The sequence below is a fragment of the Hippopotamus amphibius genome, chromosome 5, assembly GCF_030028045.1.
Source record: "Hippopotamus amphibius kiboko isolate mHipAmp2 chromosome 5, mHipAmp2.hap2, whole genome shotgun sequence".
Taxonomy (NCBI): domain Eukaryota; kingdom Metazoa; phylum Chordata; class Mammalia; order Artiodactyla; family Hippopotamidae; genus Hippopotamus; species Hippopotamus amphibius.
The window spans coordinates 135456388-135461339 of record NC_080190.1 but is presented as its reverse complement, the minus strand read 5'-3'; positions in this window follow the sequence as shown (position 1 = coordinate 135461339).

Below are 4952 nucleotides of genomic sequence, written 5' to 3'. Positions count from 1 at the left end.
CACTTCTACCTGCTCAGGTGATCTCTGTCTCACCAGACACAAGAAAGCTGGGAGAGAATCCAAAGGCCTGCCTTCAAGAGTTTGGGGCAGCCCACTCTTTGCTGAGGCAGTGAGGCTTAGGAGGCTGGGTGACAGCAGTCTGGAAGTTAAAGTAGGCCTGGAAAGACATAAAACATGATCTCTAAATTTAGTCATTTTTACAGAATCACAGACATTTAACTCAGCTGAATTGACAGATTACCTGTGGGCATTAGAAAGACTTGAGAGGTAAGTTACCCTGAGGTATTTTAATAAGTATTATTTATCTTCAACAACATGCTAGGTGCTGTGATAAGAGCGTTAAATATACTTGTTGATATATTCCTCATAACAACCCAGAGTGGTAAGTAGTTACTGTTCTCATTTTACAGATTTTAATCTCAAATACAGAGATTAAAAATATGTATTAGTTCTCAATAGTAGAATCAATATACAGAGAGTTTTTTGAAGGTAGGGAAGGTGGTCCTTAAGGGATATGGAAATAGCTAAATTCCCATTTATTTGACTCATTCCTAGACAAGTAAAGTGACTTATTTGAGTCTTCAAGATCCTACCCTGGCCATCAAGCTTCCTCGGACCTTATGTGCTCTGTGAGTTGGGGGCCTTGGGGTGAGACTTCTTAGATTTCCCCCATTCAGTTATACATATATATATTCTTTTTCAGATTCATTTCCTTTACAGGTTATTACATAATATCAATTATAGATATCACAAGTATTTTCTTTTCATACCATGGTGGTTGTAGAATCTCCACATATCATTTACTCTCTCGCTGCTTTAGATTTACAGTAGTTAAGACACTTGTGGCTAGATCATGTTTTCTAATATATATTATTATGTCACAAACTGTAAATATTTTGTTATTGTTGTAAAATGTATAATCTGCCATTTTAACCATTTTTTAAATGTACAATTCAGTGGCATTAATTACATTCACACTGTTGCACAAGTATCACCAGGTTTTAAAAATATTTTGATAGCTATATTTTACTGTAGTAGGTTTCCTTGTGATTCTATTTGTTTTATACACTTCAAAGCATTCATCTCAGAAGGGGTTAATATGGTTCACCAGACATCTAAAGGTTTCTGGGACACAAAAAAGGTTAAAAATCCCCAGTCTACAGGTTCCTTCCACTTTTAACATCTTATGACTGTATGATTCTAAACCAATCAAATGTTCCCTCAGTAAATGGGTCTATAATGTTTCTCTGCTCCATCTCCTTTTGGGGATTGCCACTGAACAAGCTTTTTGTCGGTGCTGTAGGATACCAGGCAGGCAGGCAGGCAGGCAGGCGGGCGGGCAGGCAGGCAGGCGGGCAGGCGGGCAGACAGGCAGGCAGGCAGCCCGCCCGCCCCAGGGATTGCCCTCAGCACACCATCCGTGTTCCTGGGCAGGCTTCAGATTCTTAGAGACTCAGGACTGCGGTCACCCAGGACAGGCTGGAGCCTTCTCTCTGAAAGCCTTCAGTGAATGTGGCCGTCAGGAAGGGTCCCCCGCTTCACCTCTGTGCCAAAATCAGGCCAGGGAACCAGAGGCCAGTAGGTGTCTGCTTCCCCTGGGCCATCTCGGGATGGACCCCGTCAGCTGCTGAGTGAGAATCACCCAGCGAGTGATATCAGACATTTGGTCTAGTTGGGAAGATACCCATTTATTCAGTTCATTCCTTTGTTCAATCATTTGTTCAGTGATTTAATGAAAATTTACTGCGTGCTTGTATATGTGCCAGGATACTTTAGTGAAAAAACCCAGCATATAGAGAAAATGAATTTTAGTAAAAAAAAAAAAGGAAGTAGGGAAGGGAGGCGGGCAGTGCTGGGGGCGCGGGTTGTAGTAATCCTGCCAGCGGGGAGTGGGCTGACTGCGGAGTGAGTGTGAGGAGGCAGTGCACCGCGAGCAGCAGAGCCCCTTCTGCCGCCTGCGCTTTGGGGATCTGCCTGCCTGCAGAGAACACTTGTTCCCACGTGTTTTCAGCCATGTGTGAACCTTAAAGGCCCAGGGGTGTGGGGAGCACTGCATGTGGTGATCCAGCATCTTCCGTGACTTGAGAGGATGAGTCTCCAGGGGTACTGGGGCTCCTGCGTCTAAAGCTAGTGTCTCTGTATTCGCTTTGTCTTTTTTTTTTTTTTTTTTTTTTTTTTTTTTTACTTATTTGGTTGTGCCCGGTCTTAGTTGCAGCATGCAGGCTCTTTCACTGTGGCATGCGAACTCTTAGTTGCGACATGCATGTGGGATCTAGTTCCCTGACCAGGGATTGAACCTGGGCCCCCTACATTGGGAGTGCAGAGTCTTCACCACTGAGCCACCAGGGAAGTCCCTGTCCGTTTGAAAAGTGATGTTTTGGTCTCCACGTGCAGATCCTTTAATTTCTTAGTTGGTTCAGAACATGGGCAGGGAAACGGGATCCTCTTCCCCTTCCCTCCCCTCCTACCCCTCCCCCCAAGTTTTTGAATTTGAGTTTTTGATGCTTTCTTCCATTATGAATGAGGGTCCTCCAGGGCAGAAAGGGTAGTGGCCTTTTCCTCTGCCTGGGATATCCCTACTGCCTAGGATAGAGCTTGGCACAAAGAAAGTACTCCATAAATCTTTACTTACTAGATAAGTTTCATGTTTAGGTACAGTAGCCACTGACTTTCGGTTGTGGATTCATTGGAGACTTACTGTGCTGTAGGTCAAATTGACTGTAAGGGCAAAGGCAATTTTTAGTCTGAAGCTGCCCCTACTAACCTACAACTTATTTTAAGGCATAATAATACTTTCCATGGAACATATATTTAAAACAAACCTTCAGACATTATGAAATCTTTTCTAAAAAGCAGGATATTAGGGGATTTTTGTTTTCACACAACTCATGTTAGCTTGACAGCTCCCACAATTAGCATTGTAATTTACTTGTGAAGCCCAAGATGAGTCAGTATTTAAGATTTCTACCACCATAGCGTTGAGTTTAGCCTGGAATATAAAACAGTACATGTGATGTTTCAAGATCTTCAGATATTTGACAACCAATTATTTAGCAGATATGATGCAACTGCTCTACGCACACACAACACATTGTGCTGGATATGGGTTTACACATAGATAAATAACATATACCCTCAACCCGTGAGCTATTTCATAACTATGGTTATGAGTTATTTCATCACTAGGGTTATGAAATAATATTAGGGCTTATATGTACCTAGCACTATCTTAAAGCCTTTTGTTTTTTTAACACATTTATTTTATTTAGAAAAATTTAAAAAAAATTTTTATTTGGCTGCTATGGGTCTTAGTTGTGGAATGCAGGATCTTGTGTTGCAGCACGCAGGCTTCTCTCTAGTTGTGGCACATGGCTCAGTAGTTGTAGCACATGGGCTCTCTAGTTGTGGAGCATGGGCTCTAGAGCATGCAGGCTCAGGAGTTGTGGTGCTCAGGCTTAGTTGCCCCGCGGCATGTGGGATCTTAGTTCCCCGACCAGGTATCGAACCTATGTCCTCTGCATTGGAAGGCAGATTCTTAACCACTGGACCACCAGGGAAGTCCCTTTAACACATTTAATACAACCATCTGGTAATTTAGCTGCTACAACATTCCTCACATTTTATTGAACATAGAGCAAGCAGCCTTGGGAGATATACTGTCTCCCTTTGGAGTAAAGAGCAGTTTCCCTAAACTCAGGGTTCCTCTACTGTAACCACACTGCATGTGCAGCTTTTTGCATCTCCCTGTGGGGATTGGGGCTCAAGGAACCAGTGTAAAACATGCTGATACTCTGGCTACTGCAGTTATTGTAAGTAATAGACTGTCATTCATTTCTGACCTAGGAGTTTTGTGTATTCTACCAGCATCTATGAAAGTATGGCAGGCTAACTTGCTAGTTTGCAAGTAGGGTAACATCTCAGACTCTTCACAGTTCTTGATGTTCACAAAGGAAGAAATTGAAAGACAAATGGTTCAGCAACTTGCCCAAAGCCACTATGCCAGTAAGTAGTGCAGATGGGATCCAAACTCGTGTAATCTAGGGAAGTTGATGGGCTTCCTTTCAGGCATGTGAGGTTTGAGGTGCCTTGGGCCATCTAACTGGTGGTATATCCAGTAGATCTTTGATCATATACAGAGGGACCCAGGACATAGATCCACATTTGGGAGCCAATTATATTACTGTTGTTGCTGAGATGATGAAGTAGGGGTTGAACGTATGAATTCCTCTAAAAGCTCGGCTATGGAGAGACAGAGAGAGGTTGAATGCTAGAGAAGGACATAGAGGAAAAATCACTTGCTTATAAATTTAATTTGAGATGGATCTGAACATTTAAAAATGTTGCTGGAAAAGAACCACTAGCAGGATGAGATTGAAAGTAGAGAAGAGAGAGGAAAGCTGGTGGAGTTAGACCCCTATGGAAATGGAAACTAATGAAACCCAGATCATACCTTTAACCACTGAGGTGGGGAGGAAGGAAGGAAAGATAGGTAAGGTGCTGATATGTGTGTAGATGTCAGGATGGGGTAGGAAGTTGAGGGAGTCCTTCTCTAAAATTAGCTAGGTCACTGCTAGGAGGAATGAGAAAGGTGTTGGGGCTGGGGGTTCCAGGAGAACAGTGTAGGTTAGAAACAGCTGAGGGAGGAACAGAAGATGGAGCTGTCTGTAACCACTGACTCTTCTGTGTTTGCCCAATGCCTTGCACATAGTAGGTGAAATTAAACGAATTGAATTAATGAATAGACACATGTAGAGGGATTCTTTGGCAATGTACTGAGGTGTTGGTTGGGGTTGGAGACCACATTTTCTGCAGAGACTAGTTTCTGAGATACTGAGTTAGATGCAGTTATGGGCAGGGAACGTATCCTATTTGGTGACTGCTTGCAGCCACTGAGTGGGTAGCACCCAGCCCACCTGCTGAGAGGTGGGAAGACAGTTAATTCTGGGGCCCAG